The sequence below is a fragment of the Lepidochelys kempii genome, chromosome 3, assembly GCF_965140285.1.
Source record: "Lepidochelys kempii isolate rLepKem1 chromosome 3, rLepKem1.hap1, whole genome shotgun sequence".
Lineage (NCBI taxonomy): Eukaryota > Metazoa > Chordata > Testudines > Cheloniidae > Lepidochelys > Lepidochelys kempii.
Genome location: NC_136382.1, coordinates 193,422,468 through 193,442,419, shown reverse-complemented (window position 1 = coordinate 193,442,419; position 19,952 = coordinate 193,422,468). Strand labels below are relative to the sequence as shown.

The window sequence follows — 19,952 nt, the reverse complement described above, 5'->3', positions numbered from 1 at the left end:
GAGATCGTGACCTCTGCTGGCTAGCTGGGGCACTGCCCTCTGGGTATCTCCATCAATTGGAGGACAGCCCTTCCCCCAAGTGGCATCGCGTGGCAGAGCCCTAAATGTATCTGCCCACACCTTTGTGGCAGCGCCCCCTGGTGGCCAGGAACAGCAGAGTCCTGCAGGTATTCCCACCCCACCATTGCCGTAGTGACCCCTGGTAGATAAGACAGTGCATGCTGTGTGACCTTTGGTGGCCAGGTAGGGCAGTGGCCTGTGTGAATTGCCTCCTCCGACAACCATTGCGGCAGTGCCCCCTGGTGGCTAGGCCAGGCAGTGCCCCCTGGTGGCTAGGCCAGGCAGTGCCCTGTGTGTACCACCCCCAGCGGAGCAGTGACCACTGGAGGCCTTGTGCTAAGAGGCACCACCTCTGGGTTAGGCACTAGGGCTGGTCATTCGGGTGTGGATGGGCCCACGCTGTCCCCAGAAGCTCTGGAATGGCTGCTGTTCTGGGCAGAGGACTCCACCTTGTATTTAGCTGCGATGCTCTGAGCACCTTTCCCCGCCCTGCCTGGCTCAAAAGCTTGTCTCTCGCCCCAAGAGAAGTTGTTCCAATAACAGGTATTACCTCCCCGCCCCGTCTCTCGGCATTCTGGGACCATGTGAGTGGCCACCTTCACCGCCTGGTTGCTCCCCAGCCCCCTTGCACCTGCCAACCCTCCCATCTTCCCCTGACCCCAACCTCCCAGGGCACCCCACCTGCAAACCCTAGGGGGGCGGGGGGCTCCGGGCCGGGGAGGGGCCATAAGCTCAGTAACTGGGTGAGGCTGCCCCTGCAATAAGAAGCAGTGGCGGGGGAGGGGGCGGGGAGAGGGGAGTGAGGCAATGCATCATGGGAGATGTAGTGTCTCCCCTGCCTCCATCTCCCATCAGCCACTGCGGGCCCCGAAGCATCATGGGAGATGTAGTGTCTCCCCTGCCTCCATCTCCCATCAGCCACTGCGGGCCCCGTAGCACCATGGGAGATGTAGTGTCTCCCTTGCCTCCATCTCCCATCAGCCACTGCGGGCCCCGTAGCACCATGGGAGATGTAGTGTCTTCCTTGCCTCCATCTCCCATCAGCCACTGCGGGCCCCGTAGCACCATGGGAGATGTAGTGTCTCCCCTGCCTCCATCTCCCATCAGCCACTGCGGGCCCCGAAGCACCATGGGAGATGTAGTGTCTCCCTTGCCTCCATCTCCCATCAGCCACTGCGGGCCCCGTAGCACTATGGGAGATGTAGTGTCTCCCTTGCCTCCATCTCCCATCAGCCACTGCGGGCCCCGTAGCACCATGGGAGATGTAGTGTCTCCCCTGCCTCCAACTCCCATCAGCAGCTGCCCGGCCCGCCCCGCCTTCCCATTTCTAGAGCGAGGCGCCGGTGGTGCGAGGCCGGACGCGGAAGCTGCCGTGACGCTGGGAAGGCCCCCCCCCGCGGGCCGCTCTGCACCAGCCCCAGGGCGCCGCGCGGGTGCAGGCTCCAGCTGGCTGCACTGCAGCCGGGACCCCCACACCGCTGCCCCTCCTCAGTGCCCCCAGTCTCAATGCCGCCAGCCCCGCCCTTCTCCACTAGCTCCCCATCTCCCCTCTATGGAAGCGGGGCAACCTCCGCCCACTGTTCCCGTTGGGAATCCCTTGGGGGGGGGCTGAGAGGTGTCACTTCCGGTCCCGGGCACAGTGGGACTCTAATATTGGCGCACCGGGGCAACCTAGCTTCCGGTCCCAGCTGCAGGTTGGACTCTAATAGCGAGAGCGCTGGGGCAACATCACCTCCAGCCGCACGCCCCGCTGCGAGCTGCGTTTGCCGCTCTTGTGGGGTCGGCGTCGTCCAGGCGGGGCCCGAGGGTCGCCCTAGACCCCCCCCCCCGCCTCCAGCTGCGGCCCGGCCCCGTGTGGCTGTACTGCCCGTTCCCCAGGGGCTGGCCTGCTCGCGTGCACCAGGGTTTGCCCCAGCCCGGCCAGGCCCTCGGGGGGCAAAGGCCACGCGGCTGCCCTCCGAGCCAGAGCCCCGGGGAATCTCCCACCACAAAGTCGGCGGCACAAACCAGCGTCCGGGCGCTTGTGTTAGGGGTTGGGGCTCCTAAGGGCACCACGACAAGCAGCCATCGAAGGCGGGCGGGGGATTGGGGTCCAGTGTCGGCACCAGCAGGATGCCTGGCTGCTCTGCGGGGCTTTGCCTTCACCGGCTCAAAGGCAGGCGTGGGTTGTCATCCCCGGGTGTTACACGCTGGGAGACGGAGAACTCTTTCTAACAGCCCTTTACTAGCGGGGGGGCGTGTGTGTGTGATGCAGGCTTTACGGAGTAGGAAGCTACTTCCCTGCCTCACCCTGTTTGCTTTTCTTTTTCGAGAGCCTTCTCCCTCGGGCAAAGCATAGAGGTGCTCCATAAGGACAGAAAAGCCCTTGTTTCATCGTAAATCTGAAAGTATGTGGCCAATAATCCTCCTTATGTGGAATCATATGGAAACTGACCCTGGGGAAGGGAACTCAGGTGGGAGCCTAACTTTAGCTAAGTGGGCCTCAGGCAGGGCACATGCCTGAGAAGCTGTAGCTGTAGCGAGGAAGTAGCTGCAGGAGTGTGCTGTAAGGAGCAAAACTGGCTCTTGCAGGGAGGGAAGGAAGAGAAGCCCTCTCTCAGGAGAGCTGGGGCTCCAGATACCAGGACAGAGACTGAACTGAAGCCAGCTCCGGGAAGGAGGGCTGGGGACTCTTGACTCAAGGGAAGAGGAGTGTGTTTCAGTTCTGCAGGAAAGGCATGCAGTCAGGGCTGAAGGTCTGTGCTCAGCTTGGTACTGAGGTGGAGAAGTTGCAGGATTTATTAAAATGGACCCTAGAAGGGGAATGCTTTTATTATTTATCTAATTTGTGAGGACTTGTAAAGGGCCCTGAGCAAAAAAGGGAAACTGAGGCAGTGCTGTGCAGATTTACCCCAGGTCACAAGAGGGTGCTTTGGAGGCCAATAACCCTGCTACAGCCTGGGTTTCTAAGAAATGGTTCCTGATCAGCTGAGGTGCAGGTGGAGATAACTTCCCAATGGAGACAGATAGTAGTAATGTGTCTTTCCCAGCAGAGGTCTGGATCCAGGAAAGTATCCACCAGCTCTGAGTTAATTTCCTATTTCCCCCCACCGTCTCTTCTCCCTGTCTGCCCTTGTCCTGTCTCCCTTCATAGGACGTGGGCAGGTGTGCATCCCGACAGGCTTAAGAACATAAGAATGGCCATACTGGGTCAGACCAAAGGTCCATCTAGCCCAGTATCCTGTCTTCCAACAGTGGCCAATGCCAGGTGCCCCAGAGGGAATGAACACAACAGGTAATCATCAAGGTAATTATAGAGACTTGGTGGGATAATATGCATGACTGCAATATTGGTATAGAAGGATACTGCTTGCTTAGGAAGAACAGGCAGGGAAAAAAGGGAGGAGGTGTTGCCTTATATATTAAAAATGTATACACTTGGAGTGAGGTTGAGATAGAAATAAGAGAGACTTGTTGAAAGTCTCTGGGTAAGGATAAAAGGGGTAAAAAATAAGGGTGATGTCATGGTAGTGGTCTACTACAGACCACCAAACCAGGAAGAAGGGGTGAATGAGGCTTTTTTTAAACAACAAAATCATCCAAAGCACAGGACTTGGTGGTGATGGGGGACTTCAACTACCCAGACATCTGTTGGGAAAATAACACAGCAGGGCACAGATTATCCAACAAGTTCTTGGAATGTATTGGAGACATTTTTTTTTATTTCAGAAGATGGAGAAAGCTACTAGGGGGAGGCTGTTTTAGATTTGATTTTGACAAATAGGGAGGAACTGGTTGAGAATTTGAAAGTGGAAGGCAACTTGGGTGAAAGTGATCATGAAATGGTAGCATTCATGATTCTAAGGAATGGTAGGAGGGAGAACAACACAAGAAAGACAATGGATTTCAAGAAGGCAGACATTAGCAAACTCAGGGAGTTGGTAGGTAAAATCCCATGGGAAGCAAGTCTAAGTGGAAAAACAACTGAAGACAGTTGGCAGTTTTTCAAAGAGACATTATTAAGGGCACAAAAGCAAATTATCCCACTGTGTAGGAAAGATAGGAAGTATGGCAAGAGACGGCCCTGGCTTAGCCAGGAGAACTTCAATGATCTAAAACTCAAAAAAGAGTCCCACAAAAAGTGGAAACTCGGTCAAATTACAAAGGATGAATATAAACAAATAACATAAATATGTAGGGACAAAATTAGAAAAGTCAGGGCACAAAATGAGATCAAACTAATGAGGGACATAAAAGGAAACAAGAAAACATTCTACCAATACATTAGAAGACAGAGGAAGACCAAGGACAGAGTAGGCCTGTTAATGAGGGGGGAAAGACCATAACAGAAAATGTGGAAATGGCAGAGATGCTTAATGACTTCAGTTTTCACCAAGAAGGTTGGTGGTGATTGGACGTATAACATATTGAATGCCAGTGAAAATGAGGTAGGATCAGAGTCTAAAATAGGGAAAGAACAAGTCAAAAATTACTTAGACAAATTAGATGTCTTCAAATCACCAGGGCCTGATGAAATGCATCCTAGAATACTCAAGGAGCTGACTGAGGAGATATCAGAGCCATTAGCAATTATCTTTGAAAAGTCATGGAACACAGGAGACGTTTCAGAAGACTGGAAAAGGGCAAATATAGTTTCCATCTATAAAAAGGGAAATAAGGACAACCCGAAGAATTAAAGACCAGTCAGCTTAGCTTCTGTACCCAGAAAGAAAATGGAGCAAATAATTAATCAATTTACAAACATCTAGAAGATGATAAGGTGAAAAATAAGTCAGCATAAACTTGTCAAGAACAAATCGTGTCAAACCAGCTTTCTCTGACAGGGTAAGAAACCTTGTGGATGGGGGGGAAGTGGTAGATGTGGTATATCTTGACTTTAGTAAGGCTTTTGATACTGTCTCGCATGACCTTCTCAAAAACAAACTTGGGAAATACAACCTAGATGAAGCTACTATAAGGTGGGTGCATAACTGGTTGGAAAATTGATTCCAGAGAGTAGTCATCTGTGGTTCACGGTCATGTGGGATGGGCATAATGAGTGGGGTCCTACAGGGATCGGTTCTGGTTCTGTTCAATATCTTCATCAATGATTTAGATAATGGCATAGAGAGCACACTCATAAAGTTTGCAACTGATGCCAAGCTAGGAGGGGTTGCAAGTTCATTGGAGGATAGGATTAAAATTCAAAATGATCTGGACAAACTGGAGAAATTGTCTCAAGTAAACAGGATGAAATTCAATAAGGACGAATGCAAAGTACTCCACTTAGGAAGGAACCATCAGTTGCACACATACAAAATGGGAAATGACTGCCAAGGAATGAGTACTGCAGAAAGGGATCTGGGGGTCAAAGTGGATCACAAGTTAAATATGAGTCTACAGTGTAATGCTGTTGCAAAAAAAAGCAAACATCATTCTGGGATATATTAGCAGGAGTATTGTAGGCAAGACACAAGAAGTAATTCTTCCTCTCTACTCCGCGCTGATTGGGCTTCAGCTGGAGTATTGTGTCCAGTTTTGAGCGCCACATTTCAGGACAGATGTGGACAAATTGGAGAAAATCCAGAGAAGAGCAACAAAAATGATTAAAGGTCTAGAAAACATGACCTATGAGGGAAGACCTGAAAAAAATGCGTTTGTTTATTGTGGAGAAGAGAAGACTGAGAGGGAACATGAGAACAGTTTTCAAGTACATAAAAGGTTGTTACAAGGAGGAGGGAGAAAAATTGTTGTTCTTAACCTCTGAGGATAGGACAAGAAGCAATGGGCTTAAATTGCAGCAAGGGTGGTTTAGGTTGGATATTAGGAAAAACTTCCTAACTGTCAGAGTGGTTAAGCACTGGAATAAATTGCCTCGGGAGGTTGTAGAATCTCCATCACTAGGGATTTTTAAGAGCAAGATGGATAAACACCTGTCAGGGATGGTCTAGATAATACTTAATCCTGCCTTGAGTGCAGGGGACTGGACTAGATGACTTTTTGAGGTCCCTTCCAGTTCTGTGATTCTATGAAGTGATCCATTCCCTGTCGCTCATTCCCAGCTTCTGGCAAACAGAGGCTACGGACACCATCCCTGCCCATTCTGGCTAATAGCCATTGATGGACCTATCCTCCATGAATTTATCTAGTTATTTTTTGAACTCTGTTATAGTCTTGGCCTTCACGACATCCTCTGGTAAAGAGTTCCGCAGGTTGACTGTGCGTTGTATGAAGAAATACTTCCTTTTGCTTGTTTTAAACCTGCTGCCTATTAATTTCATTTGGTAACCCCTAGTTCTTGTGTTATGAGAAGGAGTAAATAATCCTTCTTATTTACTTTCTCCACACACGTCATTATTTTATAGACCTCAATCATATTCCCCCTTAGTTGTCTCTTTTCCAAACTGAAAAGTTAATTTCTCCTCATACGGAAACCATTACATACCCCTAATCCTTTTGTTGCCCTTTTCTGAACCTTTTCCAATTCCAATATACCTTTTTTTGAGATGGGGTGACCCCATCTGCATGCAGTATTCAAGATGTGGGCATACCATGGAGTTATATAGAGGCAATATGATATTTTCTGTCTTATTATCTATCCCTTTCTTAATGATGCCTAACATTTTGTTCACTTTTTTGATTGCCGCTGCACATTGAGTGGATGTTTTCAGAGAACTCTTCACAATGACTCCAAGATCTCTTTCTTGAGTGGTAAGAGCTAATTTAGACCCCATTGTTTTATATGTATAGTTGGGGTTATGTTTTCCAATGTGCATTACTTTGCATTTATCAACATTGAATTTCATCGGCCATTTTGTTGTCCAGTCACCTAGATTTGTGAGATCCTTTTGTAGCTTTTCACAGTCTGCCTGGGACTTAACTATCTTGAGTAGTTCTGTATCATCTGCTAATTTTGCTTGGTTTTAGGAGCTTGCAATATGGGAGGATGGGGAGGGGTGGAAGAGAATCATGCTGGGTCCTGGGAGTCAGAATGCTGGGGGGAAGGTGGTGTGAGTACCAGCCAGCACAGCAGCTGCCCCGCACTGTCCAGCTCCAAGCTTCCGGCCTCCAACCTGGACAGGGGGTGGGGGGAAGGAGGCGGTGCTAGCACTAAACTGAGGAGCAGGGACCAGGGCCATGGAGACAGGTGGGGGGGGGCAGGGGGCGGGCACAGCCCCCACAACTCTAGCCCACTTCAGCCCACCCCCTGCACTAGGGAGGGGCTGGCACTGCCCCTGCTGGCCACTGGGTGTCACTGCTCTTCTATAGGAAACCCACTCTATGTATTACCTTGACTGGCCAGCAGGCGGGGCAATGCTTGTGGGGCCCAGGGGCACAGCAATGAAGGGGCCATGGCTCCATCATTTTTAAAAGGGAGAGCTCTGCTGTTTCCATGGATGCCTCTCATGTCACCTTGGCTCTGCTGCAGGCCTAGGTAAGGAATGGGTTTGGGTTGCTGGTTAAAGACTTCCCTTTACTCCCATCCCGTACCCAGTCTGCAGGAGGGAAGGGCTGGCATGAGAGCCGTGTAAACAATCATCATGTCAAAACTGTGGTGTTTTGAACAGCGGGCCCTGATGCAGCGTGGGAGTTGTAGTCTTCTCTTACCTTTGTTTTCAGAATGTGGTGCCCTGTGCAATACCTGGTGCAACTGAAGGTGTGATCAGTGATTTATCTATATGCTGCTTTTAGGTATTCTTAGGCAACCTGTAGCTCACGCTCGGAGAGTGAATTACGTGACTGAACATTTGGAGGAAAGCAGTCACCCCTTCAGCTTCTCGGGGCAGGGATGGGTGGGTTCCCACTCCAGGCACCAGTATACATGGGCTAGTTTACTCAGCTGACCCCCAGTGGGAGTGGAAGTGGTGGATAATGGAAAGACATCCGGGGTGGAAAGATTCTGGGACAGAGAGACCCCTTGTCACACCCTGTGTGGTGCAACCCCATCAAGTGATGAAGGACTGTGACCTGGGCTAAAGTCCCAGGTGTGGAGCTATTTGCCCAAGTGATGGCTCAGGTCCCTGTGCAGACCCAGGAGGGATTGGGTGTGGGGGTAGTTGGGGTTCTCCAGGATATCATTCTGGGGAATGACTATCACTCTGAGACAAAATTCAGTCCCAGTTTCTGTACCAGCTGAGGATTCGAACCAAGCAAGCCAGAAGGCTCAGAAAGGAGGTGGGGATGACAATGCAAATAGCTTGGTTGGCAGGGAGAAGGAGGGTTTTTTTCCCCCTTGCTTTCAGCACACAAGAAAGGCTGTTAAGCTCAGGACACACAGCCTACTCTTACTGGGGAAGTAGAGGCAGAGCTGATCATGGTGGTAGCTGAAACCCCAGCTGAGCATGGAGAGACAAGGGAAGGGAAGGATGACCGCCAGACATGTTTGCCCTCTCCAGGAGTGGGAGAAGCCCCAGAGAAGGTAAAGCAGCTGGAAGGTCACTGCTGGTAACAAAGACGCTGAGTTGGAGTGTGGCCATGGCCATGGTAGGTTCTCTTAACCAAGAGAAACTGAACCACAGCCCTCCAGGCAGGGGGTGGAGGAAGGGAAGCTGAGAGAGGACTGTCCTGGGGGTGAGGGCAACAGGTTAACTCCAAGAGGGGAAATGGGCTCCCTGCATATGCACAGCTCTGGAGTTGGGACATGACTCCAGAGGGGGCCAGTCAATGTGCAGGACCACCCTGCACACCTGCCTCACCAGATCCTTGGAAACCAGAACCCCAGACATATGGCTGGGTTAAGACCAAATGCTTAAGGGGTCACTTTCTACACCAGCCTAGAGGTCAGGGCACCCCAGGCTGCAGCCAAGATAGCTGACACATGGAAGAATGTGGGGTCACTGCCCTCCTTACTCCCTGGCAGATGGGGAGGAGGGAGTGGCAGTCCAGCTCCAAACCCAAAAATTTTGGGGTGGCAAAAGGGGATGGGGCCCAATGAAAACTCCCCATGTACACCCTGCTAGTGTCATCGACCAGACCAGACCTAAGGGAGGACATGACACTGTGCTGAATTGTGTCTTGAAAACCATAACCTTGATTGATTAGAAACTAAGCTATAAGAATCTTGGAAGTTCCTGGTAGGACACCTACCAAGGAGGCTGGAAAGATGCTGACATCTATGGATAACATTTGGGATTCAGAGTTCCCCAGGTCCTTGGTTAATGTGACCCTGCTCAGTTCAGTCTCAAAGGGGGAAGAGCTATGATGAAGTGGGGATTTTTTGGTAATAATTTTATGAATTCTGTGTGTGCCTCAGTTTACCCCATATGCTGCATTGTTACCCAGTGAAAAATGAAAAATGACTTTTTGCTCTCAAGGCAGGCTAAGAGACACAAATGTGGATGTCACCTAGCTTTCTCCCCATACCAATGGAGCAGTTGAGAAGAAGATGGCAAACCGAATTGCTCAGGCATTGACACCTAGCAACAAATGACCCAGAGGGAGAAGCTGTCCTGGAGTCATTCAGCCTGGGACCGGGGCTTGATCTCTGCCTTTCGAGACTGTCCTGCCAAATTCGGAACAGGCGATCACTCTGTTGTCAATGCTCTGAATGTCACTGCAAATGCTTGGTGAGGTGCCTTAATCCCTGAAGTGTGGACAAGTCCATATCAGGAGTCTCTCAGCTGGATTCGCTGAACGCTGCTCCTGGTGTGAAGCAGGAGTGCTGAAGGCCCAGAGGTCCAGTCACAGCAGGCAGTGAAGCCGTGTGATGACCCTGGAGGAAGGAGTGAGACCTCCGGGGAGGGGTCTGGCACATCAAAGGGCTTCCTGAGAGACTGTTCCAAAGCCAGAGTGTAGCACCAATCGTATGGATCCATGGCAGTAGGGGAGGTGACATCAGGGCAGATCTGTGCAGTGACCCTTGCTTGCTGCAACAGGAGGCGATCTGAGGGGGTCTGTCCAGGTAACCCCAGCCCTGGGCTCTCTGCCATGGCTTAGCTGGCCCCTTTGGCTCCTCTTCCTCCCAAGGAGACACTGAGATGGGTTTCTGCCATTACCCTCCCCCTCCCCCCCACCACTGCCACACACACACTTTTGAAACCCTGCAGGTAGGGCTGGAAGCCTGGGGTCCCTTGTGTATTGGGGGGTGGGATGGGGAAGAGCAGAGAGACGCTAGAAGGACTCTGAGCCTGGATTTCCAGTTATTGTTTTACAAGGTGGGTGAGGTAATATCTTTTATTAGCCCAGCTTCTTTTGGTGCGAGAGACCAGCCCAGACCAGCTATCCCACTTGGCACTGAGCCAATCAGACTCTTTCTGTGCGAATACTGTCTCTGGGTACTGTGGGTACTGGCCACACCTTGTTTGCTTTGTGCAGCATCCTTCATTTGTGTACTCACATGCCAACGCAGGTGGATGGGGCAGCAGCAGGCTGCATGGAGCTGGAACCTCACCGCCCTGTAGCTACCAGTTCTCCCTGCATCCTGCATCCTCCAGCCTCCAGCAGCAGTTCGCATGGAATGTTTGGATCAGAGGCGGACAGCCCTGGTGTGAACATGAGTGGGGGAGCCTCCGTGGGGGAGCCCAGTCTCCTGGGCAGGCTGGCTGAGTTGTGGGACACTGCTGCATTCTGACACCTCCCCTGGCGGAAAACATGGAAAACAAGTTCTGTTATTTACTATTAGCCTTTCTTAGCATGAAATACCAACCAAAATACACCTGCAAAGAGCTCTGGGTGCCTGACCAATTCGTTAGGGTTCCAACAGGAGGGATAGCTCAGTGGTTTGAGCATTGGCCTGCTAAACCCAGGGTTGTGAGCTCAATCCTTGAGGGGGCCATTTAGGGATCTGGGGCAAAAATTGGGGACTGGTGCTGCTTTGAGCAGGGGATTGGACTAGATGACCTCCTGAGATCCCTTCCAACCCTGATATTCTATGAACAGCTAATGGTGCCCACCCAGCAGGAAAGCATCATCCCACACGCAATGAATGAACTCAGGCAATAAATCAAAGCTGCAAAACAGCCCTGCTAGCCACCCAGGAACAACCCTCAACCCTCCCCCATAACTCTATCAAATAAAGAAAGACCCATTAGGCTCTGGTGAAGGGGCTGGTCCCTTCTCCTGTACCGGGGAGCCAGACAGGGCCTTTCTGATTAGAAACCAGGACAAAGAGCTCTGGAGGTAGGTGGATATTGGTTGGGTTAGAGCACATGCAGTGGGAGCATGCCAACTGCTGCACCACTTCGTAGGGTTGCCTGCCCTGCTCTAGTCCTGCTGGCACAGGGTTGGGGGGACTTTATCTAGGCCATGCAAGCAGGGAGGGAAAGCCTCTCTAAACTCACACTACCCACCTGCGTGAAGGCCAGGCAGAATATGGCTCTTGTTGTTTGTTCCCCACTGTGGAAGGAGAATGTGGCCTGTTTCTCAGAGAGTTTGTTTTATTTTGCACCAGAAAACTTGTGAATTACCTGCAACCATAGGGAGGCCTTTCCTAACTTGGCCAAGGACTACTGCTGAGGTCTGATTAGTTCTGCACCCCTCTGGCACACTGCTTTGGTCTGAAAAGTGTAGTGCTCGTAGGGGCAGACAGCCTTGGGGGGAGGGGTGTGTGTGTGTGTACGACAGAAATACAACTGATTACTGTGACTCTGAGCAAGCAGGGAAAAGCCTTAAAAACTAAAACTGTCACTGCCCTAGGGCTGTGTGTGTGTTTTCACTTTCACTTTAAGTTGAGAGCTGCTGGGTGCATGGAGAATGTTTCAGTTCCCATAAAATTGCTGTACTTTATCCAGCAATAGTTGTCTGAACAGACTGGAGTCAGACATGCCCGGGGGCAATGCAGCTATAGCTGGAAGCCCATCCCTGTAAGATCCAGCAGGCAGGTGAGTGTCAGCCCTCAATTGCTGTGGGTGATGGCTCTGTTATTCTTCGTAGAAGCTGTTCCTATGGGCAGCAGTCCATCTGGGGCTCTCAGTTACCTACTTTCAATATTGGTGCAGAAATGTTTAAAATGCTCAGAGACCTTTGGGGCCCTTTTCCATTACCCTGTAACAGACTGAAATAGTGTTTGTTTATTCGCTCTTCTGCATGATTTCCTGGAATTAGAGACTGCAGAGGAGTGTGTGCTTTCTCCTTCTCTGGTGACTGTGTGTATTTGCCATCAGCTCACTCCACTGAAATTCTGCTTTAAGAGACTAGAAGAAGGGAAATGCCGTAGGCCAGATTCAATAAGGCTGGTGCAGGGAGGGGTCAATTCCAGCACGTTGGGCCCAGGGCCGGATTAACTTTTTGTGGGCCCGGCACCAAACATATTTGTGGGCCCCCACTGAGGAATAGGGCATGTGATGGGGGACGGTCTGCAAAGCGAGGGGCCAGTTGGGGGCAATGAGGCGCAGTGGGAGTGGCCCCACTCAGTCCAGCACGAGGGCACTGTTTACAAATTCACAACTGTTAGACACACACTGGCCCACCCAGCCCTGCGCTGCCAGTGTGCCCCTTCCACACTGAACCCCTGCCCAGTGCCCTGCCCTTATACCCAGCACCCCCTCACCCAGAGACTTCCCCCACAGATCCCAATGCCCCCGGACCTCCTATGCCCAGCACCCCCTGCCCAGAGACTCCTCCTGCTGACCTCCCACCACAACTGCACAGCACCCTACATGCCATACCCCCTGCCCAGCTCCCCCACCTACAGATCCCCTACTGTCCAGCACACCCTTCACATTCCCACCATCACAGCTGTACAGTGCCCCTTATTCCTGAGGGAATTCTACATCAAATTCTGTGCATAATATTTCAAAATTCTGCATTTTTTTTTTTTACAATAAATAAATGTGGAAGCTCCACCATGGCAGTGGGGAACACAGACCACTGGCTGCATGGAGTTGGGAGAATACCCCGCAGCCTCCCCCAGGACAGGGACTTGGCAGTGAGGCTGAACCTGACCCTGACCCAGCACAAGGGCCACGCCTGCCACAGAAACACCCTGGGGCCCTGCCCCTTTTGTGCTAGGCACACCAGATGTGGGCAAGGAGGCTCAGCCTGGCAGCAGGATCCAAGTGTGGGGGGATCCAGATGGGGGTAAGAGGGTTCTGTGTGGGGCAGTCTGAGTGCAGGCAGCTCAGTGGATCTGGATGCACAGGGAGGTTCCAGGTGCAGGAGTGTTAGGGGGCTTATTCCTTCACCCACTCACTTCCCTGGTCCTCGCATGAACAGAGAGCAACAATACCCGAAGTCCGAAGGTGCAAACAATTCGATGTTTATTGGGGTGAACTTCCAGCAAGCTTAAATACAAGTTCCTTTTTTCCTTATTTTCGAATCCCAACTTACTTCCTGTTTGCCCCTAATTTATATAGTAATATTCTTAGCTATACCTTAACCAATCATTCTACTAAAATTTAACTAACCAATCCTAACATGGATTAGCTAACCAATTATATCCCACCACCTTAATTAGTTTACACCCAGCAAAATTAATTATACAGCAGACAGAAGCAATCACAGAACCAGACAGAGACCATGCCAATAAACAATAGCAAAGTGGGAACTATAATGACAAAACAATACAGAAGTGAGGATTTCACAACTACATCTGTAAAGACATAAGAGTTTCCCAGCTATGTCTATTGATAAGTGAGTTCTTACCAGACAGAAAACTATCAACCTCAATTTCCTTTTACAGCTTCTAGGCACTTCCCTTTCTCTGGAGGTGATAGGCACTATAAGGACAGGATTAAATTCCTAACAGCCCAATAGCACCTTATTTCAATGTGACTAGTTTGGAATGTGAGGATGTGACCATTCACTTCCCAGCTTATGGCTGCCTCTGTCGCTTAGCCAAAGGCCTTAGCCTAAGAACAGGGCCTCAGACTGTCACAGTAAGAGAAGGCCCTTACACTGGCAGACAGTGATTTTGATTCTTTCTTTTATACCTCTAACTAGCCAAGTGATAGGAATACACCTAAATTCTTAGAGTATAGGCCTTTACAGACAGGCCTGAATATCTATATCCTAACATGGAGCAATGGGAGTCTGCAGGGGGGGCCAAGTGAAAGTGGTTGGAGCTCAGCAGGGTGTGTGTGTGTGTGTGTGTCTGGGTGCAGGGAAGGTGGGGGTCCAGGTGGTAGGTGGTTGGGGCTCAGTGGGGAGGGTGTCTGGGGGGGTTCATCGGGGTGGTACAGATGCAGGGGAGGTGGGGCTTGTCAGGGTAAGGGTTTGATGGGCCTGCTTAACAGGGGAGCCCCAGCTGCTGCCAAGGGGCTCCGCATGCTGGGCCCCCGCTTCCCCCATCCCTTTCTCTTCCCCATCCCATGCCCCTTCCCCACCACTCCATCTCATTCCCATCTGACCCCTGCCTCTTCCCCCTGCCCCTGCTTCCCCTGTCTCCTTCTCTTCCCCATCCCATGCCCCTTCACCACTGTGACATCTCCTCTCCACCCCACCCCCTTTGTCCCCACTGCCTCTTTTCCCCACACCCCCGCTTCCCCCATCCCCTCCTCTCTTCTCCCATGCCCCTTCCCCACTGCCCCATCTCCTCTCCACCCCACCCCCTTCATCCCCACTACCTCTTCTCCATCCCATGCCCCTTTCCCACCACTCCATCTCCTTCCCACCTCATCCTCTTTGTCCCCAGTGCCTCTTCCCCCCACCCCTGCTTCCCCATCCCCTTCTCTTCCCCATCCCATGCCCCTTCCCCACCACTCCATCTCATTCCCATCCAACCTCTGCCTCTTCCCCTTGCCCCCGCTTCCCCTAATCCCTTCTCTTCCCCATCCCATGCCCCATCTCCTCTCCGCCCCATCCCTGTTATAGGGAGCAGCCAGCTTTGTCTGTCTCTCTAAGTGTTGCGTTCTTGTGTGTTCTGAATTCCTAGAAGAAAAGTTATTGCTATTTAACTTCTCTCTGTGTGTGCTGTGAACACAACAAGTGCCACCGTAACCTGGATTCCTGGTAAACCCTCTGCCATTGGAAACCCTGACCAGGGTAGCGGCTGGCAGAAATCAGCGTGGGCCTTGGAGGAGAGCTGGAGACATAGGCAGCAGCCTCTCCAGAGTTAAGTCTGCAGCAAAGTTTTTGTTTAAAGACAGCTTTTGCATCTTCTCTAAATTCCAAAAGATAAGTCAGCTCTGCCGAAGGTCGGGGTGAGATTGTGTTTGTGGGGAAATCTGGAGTTATTTGGACAAGGCATTGCAGAGCTGGAGCACCTGACAAATGAGTTGATTTCAACACCCACTAGCCTTCAAATGCTTTTTTACTCACATCATAGGAATAAAAGGAGTCCCCTCCTGTGACTCCCCTGATCTGCAAGGGAGGGACAGCCTGATCCTTGTGGTAGGGGCTCAGTAACTCAAGCTAGGACCAATGGACTCTGAGCTTGTTGCATGCGGTGTCTCCGTCTAGACCCCTGCTTGCTGCAACAGGAGGCGATCTGAGGGGTCTGTCCAGGTAACCCCAGCCCTGGGCTCTCTGCCAGGGCCTAGCTGGCCCCTTTGACTCCTTTTCCTCCCAAGGAGCCACTGAGATGGGTTTCTGCCGTTAACACCCCCCCACACACACACGCACACACTTTTGAGACCCTGAACATGACACTCTTCAACTGAGGGTTTACAATAAAATTTTAGGTAAAGCACTGAGGGAAATGTCACTCCAGATACGCTATATTTCCATGTGTGTTTCAATAAAAAATAATGTTTGAAAAGACAAAAGCCACGTGGCAGCATGAAGGATTGAGTAACTGCATGAAGGAGAGAAACTATGCGGTAATGAAGCAGTATGTTTCCCCACACTCCTTCCTGCTTTTTAAAAACCAGAACGTGGTGAATCCATCTAGTGTCTGGATGCATGTTGGCCAATATTGTCTCATGTTTTCTTGGGGTTCCCCCTTGGTTTGTCTGGCAAGTGTGCTACACGCTGAAGGAGAGGAGACACATAAATCACGCCACTGGACTCCCTCTGCTGAGATCTACTGTGTCGGTGTGAGGGAATGCACCCTGTGTTCACATCCTACACACCATTGTAATAATCTTTGTACAAAATATGCCTTGTGAGGTATCTTCTGAAAAAATCTCACTGGTCAGTAATATCCTGGTGAAATGTTTGTAGCAACATTACATGTAAAGTTATGACATCCCCCTGTATTATGTTATTAGCACGTTCAAAACCACAGAGACCTGCCTAGGCAAAAGTTGTTAAAGAGGTCCATCTTAAACAAAGGAATGTGTGGTTATCTCCATTTACAAAGTAGTGTTGCATGTCTGAATTAGTGACTCAAGATTGTTGAATATCAGGCTCAATTGGAATTATTTAATCTAAGATTATCAACCAGAGATTAGTACAGCACTATACAGAAAGCAGTAGATACATTGCCACCCTTTATTTGCAGACCAAGAGCTGGATCTGTGTCTCCGTTTCACTGTATTCGGAAGGAGGCTCAGTTTTCTTTCCCCAACTAAGACCCCGTGCCATTTTTCATGGTGTGCACAGGGTCAGTGCTCTGGAACTGCTCTCAGTGAAGTTCAAACAGAACCCTCTTGTACATAGGCACTGACTCCATGGGTGCTCCTGGGCTGTGATTGGTAAAACATTAAAACAAGTTTATTAACTACAATGAAATAGATTTTAAGTGAGTACAAGTAATGAGGCATTAAAGTCAGAAATGGTTACAAGAAAAATAAAGACAGAAAACTGACTAACGTCTAGTTTAACAAACTATATTAGATTCAAGCCAAGTTTTTCACCTATGCTGTCGGCAGTCTTATAGACCAAATTCTTTAAGTCAGGACCCCTTCCCTATAGTCCAACAGTTGCTTCCTATGTCTTTTCAGGTGGAGAAAATGTGATTGGCAGGGAGAGAGAGAGAGAGAGAGAGAGGAGGGACCCTAGAGTTGTCTACCCCTCCTTTTTATAATCCCGTCCGCCCTTTGAGAAGCATTTCCAGCTGGGAGCAAGGTGACAGGCAGTCTGTGTGGATGGAAACTCCATGCTTTTTCTTTGCCAGGATGTAGATTTTTGTCTCTCCCCCTTCCGTGCCAAAGAGTGGCCACTTAGCAGGTATTGGTCCATCATCCTTGTTTTCACCTGGCTGAGGTGTCAGCTTGCCCTTTGTCTCTGAGGAAGTAGTTTGGCCACTCCCCAGATTTACCTAGAAAACATATTTTTAGTTATGATTTTAGTTTATGTTGATAATTTAACATAAAACACTCCTACACACATTTTGCCATGATATGATTGATCAGCAAACGATAAGTTTTTAAATGACACCTCAGAAGGCATACCTTGTACAAACATTATTGCAATGGTGTGTAGGGTGTGCACGTGGGGTTGTTTTCTGTCAGTACCTTAGCATTAACTATTTCACCCATTTTAGCCACTGGGATAGGGAAGGGGGTGGGTGGGAAGTCCTGAAGGTGAAGTGGTGGTAGCGGAAGGGAAGGAATGCTGAGGGAAGACAGGAGGAGACCCGCAAAGTAAGGGAAGAAATAGAGAAAAAGGAAGATAGGACAGAGAGAATAGTGGTGAGCATTTTCCCCACTGAGTGATGGTGAGCGTGATAACAAAGGTCTTGAAGAAGTAACACACTGATGATAATGAACAGTGAATTTACTCTATAAAGGCTGCATTCTGCTCTCAGTCTACCATTGGGGTTGATGGGGGCACCACTTTGGAATGAGGAGAGTGGTGAGCCCTAAATGGATGCCCTGGCACAGAGATCATAATAAAAATGGAATTTGGCCCCATGCACAGAATGAGTTTAACACCCTGAGGCTAGAGAGAGGTGTAGTGGGCTGGGAGCCAGGAGATCATGTGGTTTAGTCTCACCTCTAGTGTTAACGTTCCTCTGCACGTCACAATCTTTGGGCTTGTCTTCACTACCAGGGTAAGTTGACCTAAGTTACACTACTCCAGCTATGTGAATAACCAGAGGAAGCAAAGCAAAAGGGGTGTGTGCTAAGCCTTGCCCCTCCCTCAGAGACAGACTGCAGGAATGTGCTTAGGTCTGCTGGTGATTCCGGAGCCGAGGGAGGATAAGTGCTCCTCTGCCCAACTTGGGTGTGGGGCCCAATCTGGGCTCGGGCTGCCTAGTGTCACACAAAATAATGGTTAGCCCAGGGGCTAGAGAGACTCACCTGGAATATGGGAACCCATGGTTTACATCCCCCTCTCTGCTGAGGAAGGAGCGGGGATTGAACATGGTGCTGCTGTCTCCCAGTGGTGTGGTTTGTTTTGGGGGTTAGGTAGGGGATAGGAATCTGGAACCCTAGAAGGAGGCAGCAGTGCACATGCACGGAGGCAGAAACTTAGGCACATAGGGAATATGTGCTGCAGAAACTTTGGCACTGAGCAGCCAAGTGAGCTAAGGCACCTACAGAGTTGGGGAGCAGCCAAGCAGTGGTTTTGTGGGTCTCAGCAATGCCTAAAAATGGGACTCGAGCACGTAAGTACCTTTGTGAATACCACCCCATGTCCCTATTCTAGGAGGCCTCCCCCTTCTAACAGAGGTGTTAACTGAGGACCTGAGACATTGCCCAAGGTGACTTCTAGCAGAGTTAGGAACAGAACGTCAGTCTCTCCTGGGGCAGACCCAAGTCACTCCTAGCTAGCCACTGCCTTTTGCAATGAGTGTGCCGAATCTATGTGCTTAGCTATGCTGTCTGTGCAATGGAGCTACCCCTGCCCAGCCACGTGAACGAGACAAGAGGCTGCAGGAAGAGCCAAGCATTGGGCAAGTCTCGTAAAGCAGAATGTTCAGAGGGTTAGGGTGCTGTGCCAGGGATCAGATATGTGGGGCAGCCCCTGAACCTCTGCTGTAGAGGGTACAGGGAGCAGAGGGACCAGGGAACCATAACAAAATGCGTGTTTGTATTTGTTTTTTATGCTATAAAGCAGCAAAAAAAGATTTTTTTAATTTTGGTGAACCCTCTTTTACAGGATGTTATAATTCAGCAACCACTTGTCCAATTCACATCAAATTTAGTAGATATAGTTTACTTCAGCCCCAGATCTAACATTCCAGTTTTGAAGGTGATAGGATCTTCCTGTAGTTTATAGGTGTAGGGTCAAAAATCAGGGTTATAAAGGAAACTATTAGAGTCTTAAACTATGGAGTGACTATCATCACTCCATCATACTGGGATGAAGCAGACTCTGATCCAACAGGGATGTGTGTGAGGCTAAACCTGCTGGGTTTGAGAGGATAAGCACATTGCTGCGTGCAGATTTCCATAAGGACTCTTTAATTTCATATCACCATCTAAATGATAATGGTGGCTTTCTGCTTTACAATTTAACTTGCATCTTCAACCTTGCAACATGCAGGAGAAAAGAGTAAATTCTGCTGCTATTTACAAAACATTATCATAAAATTGCACAAGGACAGATGATACTGAACCGATTCTCTTTTCCTAAATTATTTTTGCTTTATACTGTAATATGAATTCTTTCATTGTAAGGCACCTACCGGACCAAGGGTCCATTTCACTGACTGTGAGAAGCTGGAAATGTCCCAGTGATCCTGTAACTGCTGGGAAGTTTCTCCTGGGTTCATGAGGTAGGTGGCAGGAAGTTCTCATCCTTTAATTTGTTTTTAAAATGCTTCTTTTTCTACTTGAAAAGGTTCATTAATGACTTTAGATGATCTGTATTTATCCAAGTGACCCAGACCTAGAAATTGCAATGCCTTTTCTCACACTGCATTATAAAAACAGATACAAAATACATTAAGGGTTTTTTCTTCTTGGTGACTTTCTCTTTGTAATTCTACAACCAGACTATTACTCTACAAAATTTAGTGATTTTTGTGATAATATTTTTCAATGAATTTTGCAAATGCTAGTATTAAGGCCTTTGTCCAGAATATTGGACTGTAATTTGAGATGGTGAACGGTGAAGCTGAGTTTTGCTATGTCTTGTAACATGTCTTTTGACAAAAACAGTAGCAAGCATGCACATTTTGATGCAATTATTAACTAGCACATGTC

The 19,952-nt window shown here is 49.5% G+C and overlaps 1 protein-coding gene across 6 annotated transcripts in view; it reads left to right on the top strand.

Moving 5' to 3' along the window:
* The first annotated feature begins 1,392 nt into the window (after nt 1-1,392).
* The window catches only part of LOC140909646 (butyrophilin subfamily 1 member A1), a 52,759-nt gene continuing 34,199 nt past the window's right edge, over nt 1,393-19,952 (top strand). Inside the window, exons 1-4 of one of the 6 annotated variants that reach the window (XM_073339443.2) lie at nt 1,393-2,447; nt 3,194-3,346; nt 9,358-11,858; nt 14,849-19,522. The gene's annotated coding sequence lies outside the window, so the exon portion shown is untranslated. Of the gene's footprint in view, nt 2,448-3,193; nt 3,347-4,563; nt 6,751-9,353; nt 11,859-14,848; nt 19,523-19,952 lie in introns of all 6 variants that reach the window. The other 5 variants (XM_073339442.2, XM_073339441.2, XM_073339447.2 and 2 more) reach the window with 5 other exon arrangements.